Source organism: Patagioenas fasciata, chromosome 4 (assembly GCF_037038585.1).
Source record: "Patagioenas fasciata isolate bPatFas1 chromosome 4, bPatFas1.hap1, whole genome shotgun sequence".
NCBI classification, from domain to species: Eukaryota; Metazoa; Chordata; class Aves; order Columbiformes; family Columbidae; genus Patagioenas; species Patagioenas fasciata.
The window spans coordinates 69,905,846-69,933,218 of record NC_092523.1 but is presented as its reverse complement, the minus strand read 5'-3'; the positions used below and the strand labels follow the sequence as shown (position 1 = coordinate 69,933,218).

General features: G+C 37.6%; 1 protein-coding gene across 2 annotated transcripts in view; it reads right to left on the bottom strand.

The window, feature by feature from the left end:
• PDE5A (phosphodiesterase 5A) overlaps window positions 1-12,684 on the bottom strand; it is a 134,865-nt gene extending 122,181 nt beyond the window's left edge. For both annotated transcript variants that reach the window (XM_065836321.2, XM_065836322.2), the window contains exon 1: window positions 12,186-12,684. The gene's annotated coding sequence lies outside the window, so the exon portion shown is untranslated. The remainder of the gene's footprint in view (window positions 1-12,185) is intronic.
• Window positions 12,685-27,373: the final 14,689 nt, after the last annotated feature.

The window sequence follows — 27,373 nt, the reverse complement described above, 5'->3', positions numbered from 1 at the left end:
TGTAATTAAAAGTCAGACTTCAGCTGTGGCTGCCCATGCATTCCTTTAGCGTTTGACCTTGACTAATGTTTGCTGAAGTGACCACAATTACCGTTGGCACACAATGTATTTTGGAGTTGTAGAAAGATGAGCTCATAAAGAGTACACACAACCCACAGCTTGATCCATGAGCAGTGATTACTGTAAGCCCAGAAAACCAATTTCATTTTCATGTGCACTGATAATACTATCTGCTTGCATTCACATCTAGAGATGCTTTTGACAGAGTAAGTCATCAGTTTTTCTACTCTGACTAGTCATCTTTATAGTGGTGCTTTGCAAAGAGGTGCTGTCAGCTGAAATTCATACTATTAGTTGTGATGATGATTCAGCTAGACATCTCAAAGTCTGCCTACATCTCATATCAGTTTCTTCCTTACATATTCACTGCATTATTGCTGATCTAGCACTGTATTAAAATAATTCTGTGTACACAGAGTGTATTTTATTGAAATATATGTATTTGCTTATTTTGCTAATGACCTTCAGGAATAATCTTTAACTTTTAAAAATGCTGTGCATATTAAAATTGTACTTGCCAGTGAAAACTCTGGAACTTTTCTAACAGACCTTTCAAATCTATGAGATTGAGGTACTGTAGCATCATTACCTTAGCATGGGAAAGGCTTAAGAGAAACCTTAATCATTTCAGTTTATGCCTAGTTCAAAATGTGATTCACTATTACACTTATTACATTTTTACACTGTTACATACTGTTATTGTTTATAGAATCAAAACCTATTCAAATTGGAGCTCTGAGGACATCAAAATCAACTACACCATTATTCAAGATTTAGTCATAACATTTGTTTGGGAACACTGACATTATTAGATCTATGACGATCTATTGTGAGAATTGTAACTTCAGTTAATCCTAAAACCAACCCTTATAGAAATACTCTTTACAAACTAAAGCTGTGAAGCAAAGGACTTATTGAGTTGGGAAGGTATAATTCTGTTCGGGATTCCATTTTTGAAAAAGAGCCATGTCAGAACCAAGTTTTCCTATTAAATTTGACATGAAAATAGCAGAGTAAAATAAAATACTGAATAGAAGAGTATTTTAATACACTTCTTTTGTATTCTATTCAGGTTTATATGGTACATGATAAAGCACAGTTAGCTCAAAGAAACTCGGTTGCAGAAATCATGGTTTTCAGTGGTAAGCTGAGGACTTCTGATAAATTGAAAATAGATAACATATAAAAGTGATATCTGGTATCTTAATGAAAAAATGTGTCTTTTTTTGTGTGCATTCTTGCTGTCTGCTGATCTTAGCATTTAAGAATGTTTTGGAACAGGACAGGACCAAATTAAGAGAACTTGGATGAATAAATTCTCTTGTGGCTCTTTAGGAAGTTATAATCTGCAAAAGAACTTCAGCTGCGAGGAAACTCTTCTACTTTGAAGGCAAAAAAGGGAAAACTAAAAGCCTCTATTGCACACAGCTTGCTATCTGATTTCTACACCCTGCTCCCCCTGCCCAGTATGTATCCAGGTTTCTCTAAGGAAAAAAACTTAAATGGTAATTGCTTTTTCATAGTGGTGCAAGAATTTCATGAACAGATGCTGACCAAATGTTTGTTTGGTGCAATTGGACTGGTGAGTCTGAGTATTTGCTCAGGGTTGCCAAGTTATGAAATGTTTGATGTACAAGCTGAGTGTGAATAAAGGTTTTATTACTTTGAACAAGACATCTCAGCTCAAAATTCCTTTGCTTACATGCACATGGATATTAATGACCTGTTAGTTAAATGTAGATATAAAAATGCCAGGTGGACTAAAACAGATCAAATAATGTTTCTTTCTAGTTTTGCCCTTTAAATGTTTTATGATCAACATCACTGGGCTTCCCTCTTCTTCTCTTGATATGAGTTTACTGGTTGTTACATGGTCACCTTTTAAAATACAAGATAAATCCACAAATCATCTGGCTGCTTCTATTGCAATTTATATAAACAGAGTTATTGTCTCTGCTTTCATAGATGAAGAAACAGTTTCTAAATGGGGTGTGGGCAGAATTCCCTTTTACATTTTGTTTTATTTTTAAAGTGATATTTCTGAATAATGGGAAGATTTCCAGGGCCTAATATCTTTCAGATACACTAGGAGAAGCTTGAATTAATCCTTTTAATGTCCATCTCAAGTCTTAAAATACCAATGAATATGTTTAAAATTCTAGGTTGTCTGTACCCTTGTGTTTCATTTTTGTAAAGAAAGATTTATCATTTAATGTGACAATGATTTAAAATGAGTGATGCGATTGGTTTCTCAGTTTTCTTATACGCCTTTTCTTTATTATCTTAATATTTTTGTAAGTGGAGACATAAGAAAGGCAAATACAGAGAATGGTGCATTTCAGATGGGAAATAAATCTAAGTACAGTGAAAGAGAAAATGAAGGTTTAATGTTTTATGTGAAATGATTTTCAGCAAGACCTAATTGCTAATACTTCATCATTATATATAATTAAGTAATTATATAGAATTTCAGAAATAATAACTAATGCTAGAAATCACATATAAAAACTCAAAGGTTATTTTGAAAGAGTTGCATCAATCAACACAAATCTGATATGGACAAATGTCTTTACATCTGAAGAAGAATTCAGAAATCATACTTCTGGAGGTAAGTGGCGCTAGGTGCTTGTAAAGCTACAAATTCTGCCCAGATTTACACTACGTTGATGGAGCCAATATCTCTTCTGTCATGCCATAGCCAAATGGTGCTTAAGAACTCCAGTAACTTTGTGCATACAAGTAGTTTTTCAATTACTCAGGGCCTGTGTAGTCTTTTGCCCTCCTCATATGTGAGAAAATAATAATGTGAGAACCAATCTGATTGTCTGTTGATGTAAAAGGCTTCAACCAAGTGGTTCTTGGGCCTTGCTGGCTCCTAGGCAGTAATGCTGAGCAAGTGAAGTGTTACAAACAGCATTGTATTTTGTTCTCCTTGTCAGTTAAGGTTCCAAATGCTATAAACCTCTGTGTTTCTGATCCTTCTAATAATATTGTTGTATGACACTATAATTGTGCAAGAGTTGTGTCAGCAACCTATGAGCGAACATCTGGAAACTATTAAAATCCTTCATAGAGCATAGGATGGCACAGGAGCAACTGATGCATTGGAAAACACCAAAACTTTTCTGTTGTGCGCTCGTAGGGTGATTGCGAGGTCAAAGTTGGGAATCTCTCAGGATCCTTCAGACAGACTTCTGGTATATATGTAGGGTGACACAGGACTTTCTTTCCGTTCTTCTCTTGTACTAGCAGTTTAAGTTAATTATTCAGTTCCAGTTTAAAACCAAATATTTTAAATGCACATATTGTAAGATTTATGCAAGGCTGTTTGTCTGGTTATTCATAGAATCATAGAATTGCTTTGGTTGGAAGAGACACTCAGGATCATCAAGTCCAACCATAACCTAACATAATTCTAGCACTAAACCATATCCCTAAGAACCTCATCTAAACACCTTTTAAACCTCTCCAGGGATAGTGACTCCACCACTATCCTGGGCAGCCTGTTCCAATGCCTGACAACCCTTTCCGTGAAGAATTTTTTCCTAATATCTAATCTGAACCTCCCCTGGCACATTTTGAGGCCATTTCCTCTTGTACTATCTCTTGCTACTAGGGAGAAGAGACCAGCCCCTGCCATGCTACACCCTCCTTTCAGGTAGCTGTAGACAGCGATAAGGTCTCCCCTCAGCCTCCTTTTCTCCAGGCTAAACAGCCCCAGTTCCCTCAGCTGCTCCTCATCAAACGTGTGCTCCAGACCCCCCCACCAGCTTCGTCACCTCCTCTGAACTCTCTCTAGTACCTCAATGTCCTGCTTATGATGAGGAGCCCAAAACCGAACACAGTATTCAAGGTGGGGACTCACAATTCAATCATGCATTTTCCACAGAAATTAGGAAAGTGAATTTTGAAAATCAAGATGAACTTTAGCTTTTCATTACTTTTTCTGGACTCTTGTTTTATTAATATATAGCTGGCAAATCTCATCAAGTTCCCTTGATTCTTGTCATTCTAATAAGAGGTTGAAAGCACGTGTTCTAAGAATAGGAAGATGGAATTCAGTGCTCTTAGATAAACTGTGTTTAGGCAGATGTTCTGTTTAGTTTAGTACCAGTGAAATGATTTATAAGCTTCAAAAATGGTTCCTGAAATATTACTTAACTCATTCCTATAAAAATATGAGAGATGAGCTAATAAGGGACATAAAGAACAGTAACAGATAATAAATTGTTATGTGGCTTTCTGAGAGTCTCAGATAGTTGTTACTATTTCTGGAGTCTGTGCTGAATAAGGAGAAAAAGACTGTAAATACACAGTGGCATGAGAGATTTGAAAAGGAAGATTTTTCTTTCATTATGTACACATATCAGTTTTTCCTATATGTGTCCTAATATGGTTAATAGATCAAATCTTGCAGAGAGTTGCATGTAGGCAGAACCTTACACTTGTGATACTTGAAGCTGGTACTTGAGCTGGATGAAACTAATTCCAGGATCAAAATAAGTAGCTTTCAGAACTAGGTTTTATGTCTCTCTTTTTATGTTACCATGGTCCCACAAAACCAAAATCATCTGGAAATTACGAGAAACTTTTTTTAGAAGTACTTGTAGGTGTATATATAGTCTCTGCTAGTAGAGGGAAGACCAAATTACATCAGAACTTTGCAGAATATTTCTGAAGTCTTTCATTCTCTTTTGCATTGGAAATAGTTTTGGATTAAAGTCTTTCAGCCTGCTCCGGTTAATCTGAGCCTCTCATATGGAAATGAATGTCATGTTAGACTTCTGCAGAATTTTTTTGTTTTGCTACTTAAAAGAGAAGTCTCCTTAACCACATAAAATGGATGTAACTCTGATGGTGCTGTTTAAGCTTCTACTGAGACGTCAATATGTGTTCTCTGCTGAAAACCACTTTTGGGCTGTGCCCACACACCTCTTTAGGTTCTAACTGCTGTACCAAAAGGCTTTGCTCTGATTCACTCATCTTTGTTCCAGTGAAGGATGAGGTTAACAGCAATTTGTTGGTATTGGCATGCAACAGTGCTTCTCAGGCTTGCTTTCACCTTTCCTTTCAAGGAGAAAACACTGAGGCTTTTGGTTATGGGACAATAATCTAAACATAAGCATGTAGTTTTAAATGAAAAGAGGAAATAATTCGATGGCTAATAGACAGGATTGGATTCTAAAGGAAAGAGCTGATGAAATAGTGAACTAACCCATTCAGGTGGAAGGTAAGAAGCAAGCAAAGCTTGAGGAGATTGAAGTGACCTGCTGGCAGAGCAGATGGACATAAAACAAAATAAGAACCAGCTGGGCTGCAATAAGTATGAGGCAAGTCTGGAATTGAGAAGGCAAAGCCCAAATCACCACAGACAGATCCAGACTGTTGTTGAACCTCAGTAACATTTCCTACCAAATAAAATGTATATTTCTGAGAAATTCAAGAACAGTGTCACTATTATAATGGTCACTACAGAACACTCTTCCAGAAAAAAAATGGAATAAGAAACATAGAATAAATCAGTTTTAGTTTAGCTTCTGCTTGATCTCAAAGTAGAGATTTGTAAACCATTCATTTACTGCTGGTACCACAGAACCATTTCTGAGTTGTTATATACAATGATGTCAGCTCTCAAACTGTCATCTGTGAAATTGTCTAGGTGAGCTGCAGGCTAAATATCTTCAGGTGAGCAGCTGCTATTTGGTAGCAGTGGCTGGGACAGAGGCTCTGGCTGGAGCCACTGGGCTTGCAGGGGGAAGCTGAGCAGCCTTTCTGCCAGCTCTGCCGGGGTGCTGCTGACATGCGGCCTTGGCTCAGGAGCGGGGCTGTGGCAGAGCGAGGCGCGGATGTGCTGATCTGGGTAGGTGAGTAGAGCTGGAGGGCACAACTTGGGTGTGGGTAGGTAGTGTGTGGAAGAAGAGGGATTAGTAGGGAGAGACTGTGCTGCAGGAGCAGCTGAAGCCACCACTACTTGCAGTGTCTGGGACTGCTGTTGCCAGTTTTGGTGGTGGTACTGACCACTTACCTGAACTAATTCTGATGAGAAGTTCCTAGGATGTGTATGTGGGAATTACTTCCTTTTATATTCCCCACTCTTTGTATTTCTCTATGCAACTAGCACCTGGCATAGCAATGGGAGTGTGAGCAGCACAACATCTAAGCAGTAAGTAGCGCTGGTCTGTAGATATGTGCTGTTCCACCTACATCTTGTACCTGCTCATGAAGAAAGGGCAAAGACTTAGGGCTGTTGCTGCTCTGTCTGGCTGTATCTCTAGTGGTTCACACAAGACAACTAAGTTTGGGGCTACTCAAACCTGGATTTATTTCTCTGAAATATGACAACATAAAAATGCCTTTTGCTTACCTGACAGAGCTGCCTACTTACACATTTATTCTCACATCTGTTTAGTGATATGTATAAACACTGTTTTTTTTTGTTCTACTGGCCCTGTAAATCAAGGAAATAAGCAGGTAAATTGTATTTTCACAGAATTCCAACCAACTACATCTGCCTGTTGCATTACAAGTCTATGTGCTATTGAGTTCTTATTACTGGTGACAGATCCCCAGAAGGGATCACGCTTGATATTATTTTTTTTTTTCAGTCTAGGCTAGAGTTTTGCTGTGGTGAAATCAAGGAGTATTTTTCAAGTTGTATATCTGACAAAAACATAAGGCAACCCTAAAGCACCAAATGTATAATTATTTTGGAGAAAAACATCACACTTTAAGGCATTGAGTTTAATATTGCCATCCAGATTCAGAGGCCAGGTTTGCTCATGCAACTGGGATTCTGGTAATCTGAGAACACAGGTGTACTTCATACTGTAAAGAAAGGTTGGAAGTCTTCATGATCCATCTCAATCAGGGATAAATTTGTCTCGCTTCAAATCTGGGGGATAAGTTTGTCCCTATACTTTTGAGAGAGATGTGCCAGTGAAGTACCTGCTCTAGAAGCTGCTGTGTGCTACCTTGAAGTGCAATCCTGTGCAAATAATCCATTTCTAGCTACTGCTAGAGAAGAGAGGAGACCATATTATTACACTAGAAATGACTAAATCTACATGGAAAAAGAACGGAAAATAATTTTCTTCCTGTGTCTTGCAAGTAATGAGATCAGTTCCTCAGGAAATAACACAATGTATAGTTCATCTCTCAATGTTGATCTGCTATTGTATTGAAGTGCTGAGGGCTATGCAGTTCTGCATGTTGTAGATCTAAAAATTGAGACAAAGTTGGTCTTTGATCTAATAGAGGAGAATACTTAGCAGATACCTAAGTTTCCAAGCCATGGACTCACTTCACTGGAAAGACAAATCAAATGTAACTGACTCGTGCTAGCTTTTCTGCCCAAGAGCTATAGTGTTGCACATTGTTTTAGGAAGTGTTTGCAAGATGGAGAAATGGGGGAACAGGAACCTCATGAAGTTCAACAGAGGAAAATGCAAAGTCCTGCACCTGGGAAGGAACAACCCTGGGCACCAGTACCTCCTGGGGACTGACTGTCCGGAGACCAGAAATGGTCCTGAGAGTCCAAATCAGCACCAGGTTGAACAGAGTCAGCAACGTGCACTTGTGGTAAAGGCGGCAAATGATATCCTGGGCTGCAACAGGAGTGTTGCAGGTTGAGGGAGATGTTCCTTCCTCCTTAGCACTGGTGAGGCCACACCTGGAGTGTGGATTCCAGTTCAGGGTTCCTCAGTACAAAAGACAGATGGAGCTATGTGGGAAGAGTCCAGTAAAGAGCCACTAAGGTGATTAAAGGACAGGAGCATCTCCTTTATGAAAAAAGGCTGAGAAAGCTGGGACTGTTCAGATTGGAGAAGAGAAGGCTCAGTGGGATCTCATCAATGTGTACAAATACCTAAAGGAAGGATGCAAAGAGTAGAGACAGACTCTTTTCTAAGGTACATTGTGCCAGGACCAGAAGCAATGAGCACGAACTGAAACACAAAGTTCCCTGTGAACATCAGGAAACAATTTTTAATAGTGAGGGTGACTGAGCACCAGCATAAGTTGCCCAGAGAGGTTGTGAAGTCTGTATCCTTGGCGATATTCAAAAGTAATCTTGATGTAGTCCTGGGCAACCGAATTTATGTGGCCTTACTTGAGCAGGAAGGTTGGAACAACCAGCCTCCAGAGGTTCCTTCCAACCTCAGCCATTCTGTGAAGTCACACTGAATGAAATGAAGCTTCTCTATAAGCTTAGCTTTTGAGAAACAGGTACTTGTAATGCTTTTCTGCCATGAAACTACTGTTGAAAACCCCTCTTATAAAAATCTCTTGCAGGCTAAATAAGAGCTTATTGGCAGTGAATATTAGATAGAGTTCAGAATGTTTTATTTTCTATTGTGCTAGAGCTATTAAAGTCATACCTGAGATGAGCAACTCTAAACAGGCAGTCTTTCTTTGGCTTTACTGTTAGAATGTTAAAGCCTTGTTATAGGACTGTTTATGTATGGCTGATTTTAATTAAAAAAAAAAAAATCTGACTTTTTACTGCTGCTCTTTATAACTGTTTTGTACTCTGCATTTAAAACAATGTCCAGAAGACAAAAGTAGAAGTGATATTGTTTGGTGTTTTGTTTTTTTTTTTTGGGGAGGTGGGGTGGATTTTTTTGTGTTTTTTTTTTTTTTTAATAACTCTAGCTATGATTTTAGAGTCAATAAAGATTTTTGACCTGAAGGAATGAAGAGCAGGCAGATACTCAGAGAATAAGTGATAAGAATCTGGGAAGACTTTGAGAAGACCTGCAGCTCATGACAAACTAAAATGTTTTATGAAGAGATTTACAACTAATCTTCTTTGTAGCGATTTCTGAGGCCTCAAGGAATTCTTGGTGGTTCAGAAAGAGAACTTAACCTTCTCCTAATATGCCTCATGTTCTGTCAGCTATGCAGAGGCAATGGAAAACATTTGTCAAAACAAATGGCAGCACTAGCCCCCTGCCATTGAATACAGAGGGTGAGTTCAAGGTCCAGTTAATGTCAGGTGAGCCAAGAAACATTTGGAGATTTAGTTTAACATTGAATATACCCCAAAGAATACACTATTACAATTCCAGGACTGCTTGGCTATGGCTACACTCTGAACACTGCAAGAACAGTCATTTCACAGTTTATACTTCAGCCAGAATGAAGAACTGCTGAGCTGCATGAAAACTAAGATGTAGCAGTTAACACAATTTTGAAGATTTTGAAGAGACATGTTCCACAGCTGGTTGAGTCCAACAGAACATTTTTTGCCCAGTGCTTCATGATAGTCTACTATTTCATTAATTGCATTTTGTATACTGAAGGACATATATTAAAAGCAATTATTAGTATAAAATAGACTAAATGTGAAAAGATCTGTTTCTTTTATTAAAAAAAAATGTTGGAGTGTTACATTAAGTTTCACAGAACAGTTAGGTAAAATGTGGAAACTATGATCTATGTAGCTGAAGCGTTTGTAATTGCCGGTGGCATGGCTACTAAAAGCAAAACAAAGTTGCAGAGATGTCTTACATGAATCCAATGAACTGGCTACTGGGGTAACTTGTGCTCATTAAGTTAATAATGAAAAAAAGCTCCTGCTACAATTTAAACAAGTCACTTTAATAAGCAGATGTTACATTCCTGAGTTTGAAATAGAAGCACAGAATAAGCTCCTCGAAAGTGATTGCGATAGTGACATCAGTGTTTTATACTGACCCGAATCAAGATCCTAGAATTAATCATGTATTTTTCTGTAAAGGTGTGTGGGGTTTTTTTTGTGAGTTTGTTTGGGTTTTTGTCTTTGTTTTAAAATTTTCTTTTCATATGGAATAGATACAATGGAAGGATACAATGCTATTTACTGCAATGCAGTAAGTACAGGTTTATACTGCACTGTGTCTGTCTCTACGTCTGTATCCTGTGTGTCAGGAGTTAGGCGTTGAAGACCAGAAATGCACCACTGTTGAAAGCATAAATAACTTCTTAGTCTTACACACAAATGCCTGTTGTCAAGTTCAGAATGTTTCTTCCCAGTCATACCTCACTGCATTCCCTTCTTCCTGCTGCACGCTGCAGGGAACATACAGCCTCAATTTAAAATCAAGAGTGTGGGTTAAAAGATAACATGGTTGATAGTTGTCCAAGTACCCATGTTTGCTTTCCTTAGCTTAACACTAATGACATCGGATGGATTAGTTAAGGCTACCAGACCTACCCTACTTTTTTTCTTCTATAATTTCTTGAACTTATGGGATAGACTTTTAAACTGATGAGTTAAAGCCAAGTTACTGTTAACTGTATTTTAAGATAAGCTGTTAACTGCCAAGGGTTATTACTTTTTAGATTTAGAGTTGTAAAGAAGCGTTTACATACACCATACCCCGTGTAACTTGCTGTGAGTATAGAATAACAGCAGGTACTCAGTTCTGATACATGTGGTTTCAGGCTGGACCTAGGGAATATACTTAAAATCCAACTGATCTTATAAAGAAGTTAAATTCTTCCTTCTCAAAACCCTTGTGATCGTTTTGCAACAAATCTGGCTAATATGTCACTGCTATTTCCTGCAAAACAGAGTTGGGAGATACATGAAAAAAGCTGTTAAGTTTTGTCTTGGGAATTATGCACTGAAGATCAGTGCAAGAGCAACATGCAGATGTTAACACACTGCAGTTAGCAGTAATATTCAACTTCTGAAATGTCTTATGTTCCAAATCACTGTGGCAGTTCTACAATAAAATACATAGAGATGTGGGAGGTAATCATTAATACTAGCAATCTTGAGGATCTTCTTGACAGACGACAGCTTGCTGTTGTGGCTGTCTCAGGAGGATTGCTGTTGCTTGGAAGCATCGCATTTCTATGCATCTTTTCTTGACAGTACCTGGGATTCATTAAGTCTGCTGTTACCTCAGTATCTCTATAGACAAGAATCTATCTGAAGAAAATGCATGCAGAGATCCAAATTCAATGGCAAAGAATTATGGCTGCCAAATTTGTTTACATAGTTTTTGTTTTGTTTTGTTTCAGTTGAGACTTGCACTGTATAATTTGACAGTCACAAAAGTCATTCCTGGATTGAAGCATTTGGAAACAGTGTAAGGGAATGAAGATGGATGTACAAAACTAGAAAACCTCTTCTTTAAGTATATTCATCATTTAAAACAGAAAAAAAATCTATGTGAATTGAGTTTTCAGAAGTCTGGCTAATGAACAAGATATTTCTTGTTTCTTGTGAATGTGTTCAGTGCTGTAAAAACAAAAGAAGTATTTTCTCTTAATACCTCTATAAACCTTACAGTGGCAATACAACATTTTATTTCGTGATTTGCTGTGGCTATTAATCCTGTGAGATTAGATAATTTTGTTAAAACACAATTGAAATTTAACATCCTGCCTACTTCATTCTCCTGGTCAAATTTGTCCTCATTTGATGGGACTCCTTTCTAATTTTGACTTATTAAATTATGTGAGAAAGAACAAAGGTAGCCTTCTGGTTTTTATTATACAAGATCAACTGATCAGATAATCCAAGGTCTGGTAAAATGTCTCAGTGGATTCAGCTGTAAGCAATAAGCATTACTGGTTTTAGGCTGTGTTAAGTGAGAGCGCAATTCCCAGTTCCTTTCTTAATATGCTATGCTTAGCAAGTATCTCTTTCTCCTGTAGAATTTGGTTTTGTTTTGAATTTTTAAAAGTACTGTGTAATTTTAAGCTGTTGGATGGTGTGGTTTACTAACTGTTCTTGATAGATTGTGTTGGTATCTTGCGAGGACTGCATTCTAGCTTTTTTCCCCTTAAAATACCATCAGTTCTAAGGAAAGCAGCATTATTCTTGTGAAAACAGTATTTATATATCTCTTGCATGTTTATCCTCAGCATCATCTTACTGGGAACATGTTTAATCTGCCAAAAGATCTCATGAACTCTGACTGTAAACCATACTGCAGTCCAAATTTCTAATGCAAATGCCATATGACTTCAAGTAGGTAGAGCACTTCAGGTTCTCTGCACACATTATCCACAAGCAATTTTATGGTTTTCTGAGCCTCATGACTGCTGCATATTCAAAGCATAGTTCATTTATTGTACTTGTTATCTACTTAGACTGTATAATTTCTATCTAGGCAGTTTGCTTTCAATCTTACCTCAGCATTCACAACCTCATCTTGCTGAGAAGTCTTATTCAGGCTCCTTATCCTGAAAACTTGGAGTTTTTTAGTTGTTTAATGTCCATGGCTTGCAAGCAATCCAGCCTTTGTTCAGTCGATGTTCAGTAGGCTAGTGCATGCCTCTGCACTGCCTGGGTTTTCTTTAGTCAACATATGGACTATAATATATTGTTTGTTTTGAATCTGATGTCATGGGAAATTGTTGCTTGAGTCAGTATGGAAACTTGCCCAGATATATTCAAGTTGTTTCTTCCTTGACCGTAGTATCTGCTTAAAACTTTTCACTTGCCTTCTAATGGTTATTCCTGCTCCTCCACAGGCTGTTTCCAGTCCAAATATAGTGCTACTTGATTGAAAAAGTCCAAGAAGTGGTTCTCTTTTTGGCATGTGTTTAACAATCTTGATCAAATCCCTGCTGAAATGCCATGATCCGGTATGTCATAGAAGGTCATAGGCTTGCTAAGGCTGTCCCTCTGGACATTTCCAAGTGCCTTCTATGTCTGCACAGCTCAAAAAACTCTGCTGAGATCTGGAATGTTTTTCAAACCCTTTTTCCCCTCCCTCTGAAGTTGCTGTGAGGAAGCAGTGACCTAGTGTACCCTTGTGAAACTCCTATTGACCCGCAATTAGGAATGTGCAGCCAGTTCAGGGCTGTACCTTATATTGGGGTGGTGTGTTTGGGGCTTTTTGCACTGAAGGGACCTTTCAGATAATACTCACAAATGACTTTAAAAGCACAGTCAAAGTGATTTTATTGGCTTAGCTCCTTAACTAAAGAATATTAGTCAGGGCAAACTAATGTAACTCCACAGATATTAATAGAGACGAGTTACAATAACTGAAGAACTAGTCCTTAAATTCTAAGGAAACAGTTATTCAGACTCAGTTTAAAAGATTCTAATGCTGTCTTAGAGTGTATAAATAGCATTGAGTGTTTAATAACCAACCATTTCTATTTTTTTTTTCTTGTGAATTTTTGTTATATGGTTTTTTTCTGTTGATGTCATAGTTTGGCTGTAATAAAAAAATAGAGTTCTCTTCGGGATAAAGCTGTTCTGAGCTTTAGCTTCAGATGTGTAGTACCTGTTCAGGACAAGATACTCAGCAGGCATCAGGGCTGCATGTTCCTGTTGAAACATTCGGAAAATCAAAATGTTACAGTTTCTGTTTTGTAAATACCAACCAGGATTTTTCTGTAACTCTTAACCCAGCTGATTAATAATGGATTTTCCTGGAGACAAAAAAAGATGTCATCCTAGCTTGAGGTTGTCTTGCTGCCAGATCTCAAGCTTCTGTTATCAATCACTCTTCAGAAAACAAATGAAAAATATGAATATTGGCAAAAGGATCCTTCACTAAACTTGCTCCAAAAATGACTGAACTGTTTTCTATAATTTTAAAATAAATATTCCAGAGTTCAAGAAGAAATTTCAACCTGACTAGCTGGCGTTTGACATATTTGAAAACTAAAGTACATAATGAAAATAATCAGTCAAACTGAACTGTCAGTATGACAATGTGTTTACCTTTTAAAAGTCACGTAAAGACTAAAGGGAAGGGTCCGATCTGTTTCTTTCTAACAGATACCCCAGTAGATAGATAAGATCCTTGACTTAAACTGGACTTAAGGTCAGTTCCAATAGTGGAATTGAGATGATGTGTATGGCATTTATTCATTAGCTAGTTGGATACTATCAAAAGATAGAAAAAATGTTTGTAGATTTTATATATATATATATATATATATATAAAATACAGAAAAGAATTAAATAAGTAAATATAATAAAAACTTATTTCAGGTTGCTTCCTAGCATGTAGCAAATTTGTCAGTTATCAAAATACTATAAGTTTCTTACGTTTCACTAAACAAACTCACTCCTACCCATTCCAGAATAGTGGTGATGTTTTGCAAGTGCTGCAAAATACTTTCTGGCAGTATTTTCTGGTGTTCTAGGTTGTGTTGCATGCTTTCTTAGTTTCATGTAAAATGAATTTGCTCATACTCCCAGAAGTGATGTTGAAAATTACTTTTTAACACGTTATCAGGTTAGGTCTATGTCAGTGTTATCTGACTAACCGCTCCTATTTCTGTGTCAGCATTACAAATTTTATAATATGCTTGGCTGAGGAACTACATGTAGGGAGATCTTTGGTTGCTTTCAGCTTTGGTTGCTATTCTGGTTGGACTCAGAATAAACTACTACTTGAATGCAATCTTCCTTTTATTCTGAATCTAAGATAGTGCTTTTTTGTTAGCTTGCCTCATCTATTTGCATTTCCAAGCCATCTATCAATATAGATACACAATCCTTCATATGCTCCTATCTATACAATAATGAGAGAGAAACCAGGAGCCAGGCACAGGATGTGTGGGCTATTATGACACCTTTGTTGAATTCAGTGGTTTTGGTTCAGGAAAAAAGCATCTGGCCCTTAGGAACACCACTTAGCAATGACAATTCTGCACATATTCTGATATTCAAACTGAGGGATCATGACCTGAGATTTCTTCTTAGTTACTAGTCCGTATGACCAGTGTTTTTAAAATAGTAGAGGAGATATCCAGGATATTTTTGCTATTTATAATTGCCATTGTTGCAGCTCTCTAGGGATGATGAGATTGTATGGCTTCAGTGGTGTGATAACTATTGATATAAATAACTTTCCAGAAGATTTCCTTATGACTTCAGAGCAAATTAGCCAGTAAGAAAAACATTTCTGAGGAGCTGAGCTCCCTCGCTGTCTTTTGAAAACCACACTGGACACTGATCTGCATACAGACGGAGTTAAAAATCTGTAAAATCTTATCTTTGAGTGTCTGGGCTTTTCATTAAAAAATAATTTAATTATCAAACACTTAGGAGTCATTTTCAGGAGTCTCAGGCTCCTCAGTTTCTTCAGGATTTCTGAATTGTGCTTTCTGAGAAGTTCAGGGAAAATGGAAGAAATGCTCACCTAAAGGAAAGCCAAAATAAGCTGTATGTATTCATCAGTGATCAGAAACAAATAGTGTAGTTTAATAAATAGCTAGGGAAACCTGGCTGAGGGACAGATAAATATCCCCAACTCTCTACTTATTTGAAGCATACCTAAAGATCTGTTGTTGGAAAAACAGGGGAGAATGATCGTCTTGGTTTCAGTCAGGAAAGGAATAATGAAAGAAGTGCCTCTCGCTCTATTTTGCTTATGGAAGTAGAGGCATGGTGTGTGTTTGTGTTTGAAAATAAATTGACCCACTTCTAACTGCTCTTTCATGTGGGCTTATTTCGTTCCATGTTTTGGCTGTAATTTTAAATAATGCTGAGGAATTACTTCACTTTTCTTGAGGAAAAAACAAAGATGTCAGGAAGTGCAGAGGTCTAAGTAACCAAAAGTTTGACCTGTTCATCATTCTTTTACTTTCTAAATCTGAATTCACACACCCAAATGCTCAGACTTCGTGTGTGCCTGTGTATGTATGTGTGGGAATACAAGCGCAATGCGGATAACCTCCTTAGATTACCTGTGAAACCTGATCATTAATTGACTGAGAGACCTTGGATGTCATAAGAATCTGCCCCTTACAATTCAATATCTTCAATAGAAGAGATTTCCTGTAGTTAGCAACAGAAAATGCAGAAGGTCTTTGACATGTTCTCACATGTGGGTTGTTCGATTATATGATGAATTATGTGGAAAGCTGCTCCTAGCCCACAACAGAAGTGCAGATGTGATAGCATCCTATAAAGAATCACTTGATTTCTTGAAAAGACAGATACTACTAAGGCAGCAAAACATTCAAGGTGGTGTTTAAGGAAACTACAACTCTTTACAGTAGCAGAAGGAAGTTGGCTAAATGTTATTCCAATTTGAAATGCTTGCTATACTGTGACATGGTGTTTGCTATATGGAAACACAGATGTTCCTCAGCTCAGTAGTGCTCCACGCACCTCAAAACTCCTCTCTGAGTGACAGCCCTGTTTTACTTGGAGAGTATTTTAGAAGTGTTCCAGAGCCATCTAAAGTTGGAAACCTCCAGAGAATAAACCACTCCCCTGGCCAAGTAAAACCCTGGTAAAAGCTTCAGTAAAACCTCTCTGATTTGCTTAAGTCACCTAATGCTAATCAGTCTGCAAGACACTGCAGACTGGGAACAAGTCTGGCACCATGTACTCCCTGGTGCCAAGGTCGTTGCCTGTCTTGGTAAAATTAGTGTGTTGCTTAAGGTAAATGAACTGCAATAAACCTGCAAAAAAGTTATTCTTACTCACCTGCATAATGAAAAGGTAGAGATTTACTTAGTGAATATACTTCCAGAGAAATATGTGAATTGTCATACAGAGTTAGATCAGGGGTATGTTACCAGACATGGTGGTGACAAGTAGCAAATGCTTCTGAAAAGTGTAGGAAATGAAATTGTAAGATCACATGTAATAATCTACTTGTAAAATAATGTTTCCATTAATTAGAAACTTTTTATAACTTGGAATGATAGATCTGCATCTTTTCAAGACTCTTCTTTCCTATTTCCAGTTTAAATAATATTGCTGAGCTTGATGTAAACACTAGAGTATGCAACCGTATCTGGGGGAAAGAGGGAAGCTTCATTTTGCAAGACATTATACATATTGAAAGGAAATCCTTAAGTGAACTGGTTTCAATATAAGCATCTGAAAAAAGCAACAGTATCTTATGCAATATTCTAAAAAGAGTAATTTGTTCAAATTTGTTCCTTCATCTACTCCAGACTGAAGAGCTTCTTGAGTTCTAGTCTGTTTTTCTAAGCAAAAGTTTCTTCCTGATCTTTCTTCAGGACCTAGGTAAATAGGCCCTATTTTCTTTTTTCTTTCTTTTCTTTTAGATAGGCACATCAGTATTCATTTTCAGTTTTAATCATTCCACTAGCTACATGTGTAACAGCAGTGTTGTTCCTTCCATTCTTCTAGCCTTCAATTGTCTGCAAATGTCAGATGACTGGAGAGGCAAGGGGAGAGTGCAGTGTCTGTGCAAAACACTGAGTCTCAAGGCTATTTCAAAATGTCATTGGTTTAGTGAGCTCAAAGCTCTCCATTTCCACCTCTTTGTAACATGTATTAACACAGGTATCCTCACAAAGGAGATGTTTCTCACATGAATATAGAATAAACAAGCGTGTTTGTCTCTTTCTGGTTTATCACTGAATACTGACTTTTATGAATTACTCTACCCAAAACTGTTTTGTGTGTTTCTTCAAATATTTTCTTGTTGAAGTCACTGATTAAAATCAATGAATATTATGCACTGGACTCAGTGGTCCTTATGTGCTCCTTCCAGCTTGAGATATTCTATGATTCTATGAGGGCAGAGACTTGGCCAGTGGATCATGTTCCCAGTCAAGTGTCAGGAATATTTGATTGAGATTTCTCCATTGAAAATAAAGGAGATATTATTTGAAATAGATTTTATATGAAGACACCAAGGAGGAATTTTTTCTTCCTCTGGTGTTTTTTTAAACTATTGGAAAGCTGGTGAGCTAAGAGGCACTGCCAAGACAGTTCTTTGCTGCAGACAACTGGCCCTGAGGAAGCTGCCACCTGGCAGAATGATGTGCTACTGCCTCCTTTGCTGTGCTGCTGCTGCTCCCTGCTGTGGGGGAATGGTCATGGGAGAAATCACCATTCATTAGCCCTGTTAGCTACTCTCAAGTTTGCTCGAGATTGACTGTGGTAATGGCAGAGAAAAAGAGTATTCACTTGCTCTCAGCCCTGTCCTTTTAAGGGAGATATTTAGTTCTCTACATGAAAATTCATACAGACATTTTTAGAGGCTTGTCCTGTGAAATCCTCTAGGTTCCTAAAAATATAAATCCTGCTTCTCAAACATCAAATCTAAGGTAAATGAATTTCTGCTGTCCTGCTTCATCTGGATTCACTGCTTCCAAAATTAAACACTTCTACAATTCATATGACTCTACTTGGGGTAATTTCCCATAGCAGGAGGCAATGTGTTTGTTCAAATTTAGTTAAATTTTGACACTAAAAGCTAATTGAAAGCAAAATATAGCAGAGTAACAAAATAACACTTTTTTTTCACTCTAGTTCTAACAAGAAAAAAAATTCCTCTTTACGTCCTGACTTCTGACACAAGATACACTCAGATTTGATAGAAGAAGTTGATTACATTGAGCCTAAGCTTCAGAAGTCAGGGATTTTTTTTCCTCCTGTTTTTGATCAGAGGATACCTTTTAAATTAAGAAATAAAAAGAAGAAATGGCAGATAAATCATTTGCAGTCACTCTCTAGGTGAAAAGAAAAAAAAAAAGAAAAAGAAAAAAGAGCTTTGAAAAGATGTTTGACTTGCAAATAGACACCTTTGCTAATGCATTCATAGTGCTGCCTGGCTTGAATTGCAGATGGCCACTGTTTGAAAGCTTATCAAGTTACCATTTCATCCCCACTAACAGATGGCAAAGTAGCAAAAGGCAGGTTTCATTTTCCAGGATCTGGCCTCTGTACTGTCTTGAGCACGGGTTAAGGGAATGAAGGTCATCCTGGGGAAACACGGCAGACTGACTCCCGTAGTGGAAACACTTTTTGGCTTAGGAAGATAAAGATTTTTGAAGGATAAATTGTCTTGTGATTTGTCATGAGTATCTTAAACCATACATGCCTACAAAGTCCTAGTCCCATCACTTCAAATGATACTGAACAACAGATTTCACCATAGTGCTTGTAATATACCTGTCTTTGATGTTTCCTTTCCTTGTTTCCAGAAGGAAATTTTACTTTAAATTAATAAGCAAATTAATTGACATCTATGTCCTTCACTGTGTCTTTTCTATGAGCCCTTTGTTGTGATGTGTGGGTTTGATTTTTTTTTTTCAGGCTTTTTCTAGGAGATCTTACTAAAGCATTAATAAGATATCACAAACACTTCAACAGCTTCTAGGCGTTGATATTTATATTGGCTCCTGACACACTTCAGATAATGAGGTTTCTCTGCATTAGTTTACATTACAAATCATCATGTAATTTATTCCACAAAGAAAATGTGCAAGGGAACATACAGAAGCAAAGTGAAAGCTCTTGGGCTTTTATGATTGACTAAAGCAGCAACATGGCCATAGTGGTGGCTCTGTGGAATGGTGCTACTCCAGAGCATCATGGTGGTGGATGAAAAGATGACGATAGGAGAGAGTATATGAAAGCTGTATCAAAAGTGTAGAGAAATGTAAGCTTCTAACATTTCTGTTTGTAGCTCTCCATACTACTGGGATCAAACAAATGTAGACAGGGTAGGTCTAGTGGCCTGCTGTCCAGTTGTGTTAGAGACTATATTTATCTTCCTGTCTACAGAGATTCACCAGGATTTAAGGACATAAATTATCCTCAGCCTTTATATTTCCTTGGAACAGCTAGGGAAACACTTTTTCTAAAATAATACCTATTATAGGCTGGAGTTTTCTTCTTTTTCTTGCTTGATAAACTGAAGCTTTTAATAGCTATAATGTATATGCTCTTTCACTTCTATACAGAGAAAACAACTATAAAAATGTTGGAACAATGTCTAAATAATAATACACTTCAAATTGAAGGTAATACAAAATATTCTTCATTTTATTACCACTGTTATTTCTCTGGTCACATAATTGCTATTAATTTTTGCATTATTCTGTGTTGAGAGACTGGATACTGCCTATCAATCTGTTTAAAAACTTTGGGTGAAGAATGTGTACTGCTCTTTCTGTTGGTTTATGTATCACAGAAATCGTAGAGTTTATAAAGGTGATACAGGGAAAAAAACCCCAACATGTTGACTTTTGAGGTCAATGATTATGATAGTTTGGGACTTTAGTTATGCACTTGATCCCAGCTTGTTTAATCTGTCTCTGCTGGCTCTCACTCTAGCTTGAATATGGAGAGAACTGGATCTATTCAGGGATGCTGGTGCAGGTGGAAGTGGCTCATAATCCATCTCAGTCATTGCAAAGGATATGGATGCAAAAAGCTGAGCCAGCTGGCTCTCTGTGCTGAAGCTGAAATCTGAGCATTGCTGCCAGAGGTGGTACATGTAGTGTGACTTGTCTGCACAAGACTTGTTTCTCTCTGAAAGTGGGGGCCCAATGATTCTCTCCGTTTGCCCAAATGAATCAGCCTCTTGTGTCTCTGTACTCTAACGTGGAACAAATAATTTAAGATAATGAAAAAGAAACTTTGAATCAGTTGTGTATACTCAAGTGTCAGAAGGAGCATCTTCCTAACACCAAGGGTCTTCAGTTCTGAGTGCAAACTTTCAGGCTGTAGCTGAGCAACTTTGTCATTTGCCTTTCCAGCCATGGCAAAGTGTTTTCCTATGGGAGGACCTGCATGCAGAAGCTAGTTTGCTGCTAGTTTGCCATAGAGAAACTGGGGGCAAGAATTATAACTTGAGCTGCTAAGCCTGGTTTTAAGGTTGTTTTTGCTATGAGGGAAACCTAAGAGCAGAGCTAATAAATACCAAAATATTTTCTTTAGTGCTTTTCATTTGTTTTGTGTTGCAGATCTGCAGCTGATATGTGATTGCTGGTTCTTTGTGCATATGACCTTGCATAATGAAACAGCTGAATTCAAATGTATTTTTCATAGCTTCCTCTCCTGTTCATGCTGGAAGGCGCTGGCTTGTCATTGCATTTTTTGCAAAAGTAATGAGTTCCTCTTGAAGGAGTAAATCAGAAAGTCATAGTAAAACACAACAACCCAGACAGCTGACATGTTTTAGAAGCACCTGAAAGTGAAAACTCCTCCAAACTTGTTCTCAAATTGCTTGTATTAATGCTGTTTTGTAATTGCTGCCTGTACAAACTCAGTAGGAATTAAGCTTTCCTTGTGTTACTGTAAGACAAATACCACTCTGTGCAAGTGGATAGTTTACAACATATGTTGTACTCCACATGTACATTTTGAAATATTGATCTTTAGAGCTTGGGATATACAGTAAACCACTTTTGCACTGTATTTCTTACTACAGCTCAACAGCTTTTCAAAATCAGTTATAAATGTCATGCTTTCTTGGACATTTTTCTAGCTGCTTCCCTTTTTAAAGTATTTTAGTTTATAATACCTATATGTAATTCTTTGAAAATTTTGGAGATTATTAAAGCTCTTTGAATCATTAGGAAAGTTTTGAAAATGAATGCAGCAAAATCAGTTATCCAGAATTCAAACGTGTGCAAGTATTTTGAGCTCTAACGAGGTAAAGGATCATCTGTAGCTCTTGATGAAAAAATTTAGTGTACCTTTTAATTTCAAGCTTATGAATAGTGGCCTTGGAACATCTTTTGATGATGATAGAACTCGATGTATCTGCTGCCCTACTTGATTCCCATGGCAAAATCTTTCAGGAGTTCTGTTGACTTAAAAGAAAAAAAAAAAGAAAGGCTTTGATAGATGGCTAAATGCCTTAAGGTACAGAAGAAAGGTGCTTCTGTCCTTGCATAAATGGGGAATGACAGCAGTAGACATGAGGAGAAAACTTCAGGATGACTTGTGGGAAATCTCTAGATACACTCTTCTTTTTATCGTCTGTTAATGGATTTATGGGAGTGGAATTCAATGTGGAGTCCTTTTCGAGTTATTTCTAGTAGTGGATAGCATAATATGCTTTTAAGTGCTTGGATGAAAGTTGTTGGATACCAGGCATTTTTCAAAATGTGGCCCTAAGTTACTGTAGTTCTGAAATAAGATTGAATCCATCAAGTGACACTTCATTCTGGTGATAAAATAACACTGCATGTCTGTGAGCAGTTTGAACAGAAGTCATTTCATAAATATGAATTTAATGAAATAAATACAATAAAGACTTGCTAGTTTTGTCAAAGGATGTAAACTTGTGTAGACCCCTGTTACCTGTCTGGCAATTGGAAAGCAAGTAGAGAGCAGTTCCTGTAAATGCTTTACTCTTTATGGTTAAGCATAACCTCAGCATTCACCTTCTTTCTCTTAATAACTCAAATACATAGATAAGACAGAAAATAACTAGAGTTACACATTTGTTAAATTACCACTGTGACCTCAATCATACCATGAAATATCTGTTTCACATGATATCAGCTGAGGCTGCATCATGATTTGTCATTGGTACAGCTGCCAGCCCCTCACAAATCTGTTGACTATGAAATTTGACAATTAAGGCATTGCGGGAATTTATTTGGATGTCTTGATTTGTTTGCAAAATCTTGATCATATCATGCATAATCCTAACTATTTTGTACATAGCTATTTAGAAATTATTGAGCAAAAAGTCATGCTGTCAGTGTGATCCAGAACAAGATAAAGTGAGTACACCCAAAAGTAATTATTGTCATGGCTAACTCACTCCTAAATGCCATGTAAAAACCTGAATGACAGTTAAATTCCCAAATATAAGCACAGTATGCAATGATTAATTATTATATTTGTTAGATTAATTATTATATTTGTTAGCAAACCATATTAAACTAATATTCAAATTTATAGATGCCTATTTAATAATTTCAGTGCACTAGTAGCCTAATTCTTGGAAGAAAACAATATCTCAGCACTACCTCCATAATAAAGATTTCAGTTGTCAGTGTCAGGCTGCCTTCAGGCAGTGTGCTGCCATGAGTCTAGACATGGTTTTGTGATACCTGATATTGTTGTTTCAGTGCAATATGCAATTTCACATTCAGCTGGAGCAGTGCAAATGATAATATTATGGCTTTACAATGTTATTATTTTAATGGCTGGCTTGTACCTCTAATAAGGAAAGTTTTATGAAATTTGTATTGGCTTGATCTACAGAAGCATAGCCATTTAGTGGTTCGCTTTGACATAACTTTTCTAGTTGACATTACTGCTTAGTGCATAGGAACACAACTGTTTAAAGTTGTCTCCATTTATTTTTCTTGCTTTTGTCTTTAAAAAGCTCCAAAGAATGTCTGTGTACAATGTAGTTTGAAATAGAAAAAGATTTATTTTGAACAGGCATTTTGTTTTAGTAAGCATCTATTTCAGGACTCTTGGTGTATTTACTGGTGTGAATGGCACAGCTTCAAAGGATGAAGATAAACACTTCATTCTTAGTGTTGAAAACAACCTACTGTCAGCAGAAAAGCTTTTTGAACTGGTTGGAGCCTACATCTGAGAAGTTACTAAGTTCTGACATCTCTTAGGCTCTCTCTTTTCTTTTTAGCTTGATTTACTGAACATTATTTGCTACAGCCAAAATAAATGGCACCATCTTGTCCTGAGTGGGATGCTTGGGGCAGGGGAGCATCTGCACTGGGTACCCACCTCTCTGTGTGGTGTCCCTGGCTTGTGCAGAGTCATGCTCGAGCACTCCAAAAAGTAACCTGCCTTTCAGTTATGTCAGTTGGTATCTTCCGCTTGCAGTTACTTGCAAATCCTTGAAATATGGCATAGGAACCTAAAATATAATTTAGGAGTTTAAGGAGCTTAGTCCTGAAAATTTTGATTTGACTGTTTTCAGTAGTGGGAGTGGCCACTTGCACATGGATGTGAAATCAAACCTTTCTGGAAAAAGCTTTTTCTGAAAGTGAGCTGTAGATAGAAATTTGACCTGCAAAGATGTCCCCTATTTTATTAAAATATTTGGGTTTTTTAAAACCTTTCGATTTTATCACATTATGCTCTATCCACCTATTACACCCTCCCCTGAGGAGGAGTATTTTGCAGCGTAAGCCAACACAGTGTAAACATTGCGTGAGGCAGACAAGAGTCTCCTGTTCCTTGTGGCAGCCATGCAGTCCCAGCAGGTGATGTTGGAGGAACACAATTGATTCAGGCAAGTGGCTGCTGTGCCCCGATGGGGAAGGGACTGTTCTGGTGCTTCTCTGAGCCTCCAGCAAAGGCCAAACCCTGTCCTCCACTTGAGTCATCTCACTGCGAGTCCAACAAGTGTGTCATGTGTCCAGCACAACTCACAGTGAAACTGCTTTCTGCGAAGACCCCAGTAATACTCTTGTGCTCTAAAATTCTCCGCTATTTAAGTAGCAGAGACCATGTCTTAGAGATGCTGGTTCATCCTATTGGCTGCTGTGACACTTCACACCCTTCACTTCCCAGGTGAAGCAATAGGAACGGTGTGTGTGTAGAGGTAACGTTAAAAAGTACTTGTATGTTGTGAATGGGCTGGCTAGGGGAGGGGGAAAAGCAAACATGGTGTTTTGTTTTGCTGCTGATTTCTGCTCTCCTTTCCACTGGCTTCATGCCTCTTCCAAGGGCAAGGAGGAACTGCCCAGCATCATGTAAACTCGTCTTGGCTGTGAAGCTTTAGCAAGAGCTGTATCGATTGGTATTTGGAAGTAGACTAAAACATGATATTCACACCTCAGAAAAGATTATTTTAGAGATTTTCTTTCTGTCCAGCTCAAATTTCAACTCTCTGAGCAGGATCCACAAAAGACCATTCTTAAAATCAAGCTCCTATACCAGATTTAACATCAAGACCACACAATGACAGTTTGTCCAAATTAATAGATTTTAAATCTAATTTTCTCTGGGAAATGTTTGATGTTATCCCTTATGCTAGAATGAGTTGACAGATCACAGAAGTGAGTAATGCTTTCTCTAACAATATGTTCTCTGCTTCTGAGGAAATACTGAAGACAAAATGTTCAGTGTATTTATCCTCAGAATCCCCGCTGAACTCCAAACACTTCCACAACTGAAGGGATGCAAAAAATAACTGTGGAAATTTAAAGTTAAAACTACTCAGTAAGCAAAAGCAAGATTCTTCAGTTCACTACTAAGTAGATTCTTAATATTTCAATATTTCAAAATAACTTTCACCAGAATTACAAAGCTTAAATATCCCACTTCTTGTTGTTGTTACTTGATTTTATTTGACTTGAAACAGTGATAAAAATAAGCAGGTTCATATTTCGGGTTTTAACAGTGAGTGTCAAAACAGTTTGGCAAAGTTTTTGACAAAGCCAAATTACTTTTGCAGTGGAAAAAATATTTAGTGAGAGATGTATCTTTGTACCTCCAATGAACCTCCATCTTCACAGTTTTGGTGCTGGTTGGAACACCAGTACCTACTATTTCTTTCCCATGTGGAATGTTTTTGAGCTCAGGTCTCACCCAAAGACCTCAGACAGAGGTGGCATTTACTGCAATTTGATTCTTTCTTGTTTTCCTGATCCTGTTTTTCTTTGAATCTGAAAACATTTTGTGTTTCATTGTCAAGAACTAAGTTAACCCTTGTGAAATAGAGCTTGAAACATGTCTTGATTTCATGTTTCCTTTCTTCCTGAGAAATAGCTACATGTGGATTGTCCTTTAATCATACATTAACTAAATTATTTTTAATGAACAATTAATAAATGACGTATTTATTTGAATTTTTCATAATTAAGGGAATATGTGGTAGTTTATTACTGTACATTACATATGTACAGTAGAGACAAATATTTTTTGTGATTGGGTATTTCATATTTAATATATCTGAGCAATAACCTTAAGAAAAGGTCAGTTAAATTTTTGGATTTTCACAGAGTTACAACCAGGAAGAAAAGAAGCTGTTGATGGCAAAAGAATAATAAACGTTTAATCTGAGGAATGGTACTGTAGTTTGTGGCCTTGCGGAAGGTAGCCTCCATTAAACGCATGCTCAAGAAAGCATCAAACAGCATTGATATGCTAATGCCAGTAAGTTCCTGTGTTTTGGAAGACAGATGCATTATTTAATTCCCTTTTCTAATGAAAGAGGAAGCAGATCTATTTAGGAACGGTGAGGTGTAGTCCAAACCTGCTCTCTCATTGGCAGACTAATTTATGGCAAACGCAAGTTACAGAGATAATGAGGAATAAGGGGATAAAGGGGCAAGACAGCCAGTACTGACTGTAGGTAGGTTGAAGGTTTCTGGCTGTGATACCTTTTAATTTCTCTCTTAAAAGCTGCTGCTGCTTTTCCTGCTCATCAGTACGCGGAGGCCTTGATCACTTCAACACTGTTCTCATCCTTATCTATTGTACTTTTGTCTTCAATGCTGCTTTGGTGTAGTTGAATTATTTAATGGAGATATTAGCAAAAAATATAATTGGAAGGATCTAGCACAGAGTCCATGGTCATATCCTAATTGAATGTAATAAAAAATGTCTGCAGCTAGAAAACAGATGTTTCAACACAATTGTATTTCACAGAAATGTTTGAAAGGGTTTGTTTTCATTCCTTATTGAAGCAAAAACAGATTTTGAAACCTTGAATGCAATAACCAAATGGATTTGCTCCCTCTCCAGCTCTGTGCTTCAGTCTGACACCAGGCATTTCTGCTGCTGCCAACCTGGGTTTCCCTGCTCACTGTGTCCTTTGCTTGGCAGCCACAGGACAGGAGCACCACTGGGTAGCCCAGAGGAGAGAGAAGAGAGCTCTGTCTGTGCTTTTAGTAGAAATCAAAGAGCAATTCTCCTTACACCTTTAACTGAGTTTTTCAGACTATGAAAGAGGGATTGGTAAGAAAAAGGAGAGCGCAGAAAAGTTACCAGCTGATAACCTCAATCAGGATGGCAGTCCTGTGGCAATAAAAGGAAAACAATGTCAGAGTAAATTGGGAGTAGCAATGCAAATTAGCAGTTCCGAAACCTGTAAAAGGACGAGACCGTATCATTCATAATGGAAATAATTGAAATGCACTCTTCCCAGGTACGCAATGCTATGTGTCACCTCCCAGCTGAGTGTCTGCCTCAACATCCGACACGTTCTCCTTCATCAGTCTTTTTGTATGGAAATACTGAAACATGCGGTTAGTGAAACCTAATGTAAGGCATGAGTAGGTGAAAACAAGCCTTGGGCAGGTGTTTGGCTTGGCTATAGATTTAGTGTTGAGAGCAACACTACTGGGCCCCAAGACCTGGTCATATGGGTCCACTTACTGCTAGGGAAAAAATTCCTGGTCTTCAATCTTTTTCTGCTTCCCTATATATTTTTCTCTTAATTCATCTGCCCACTCTTCCCATTTTCTCCTTCTGTTTTTCTTCTGTACTTCATACTCTTTCTCCTCCTGTGTTTTGCATATGCTTTCTTTCCTACTTCTCTTTTTTTTTTTTTTCCCTACATTCTTCCCTTAAGCCACAACAGCTTTTAGTTACAATGAGAAATGACATATTGTGAAGGTGCTGTGTTTTCCAACCTCTTCCCTTACTCACTCTGAGTTGGGAGCAAAATGTTCCTGGTGTGCTGCCAGA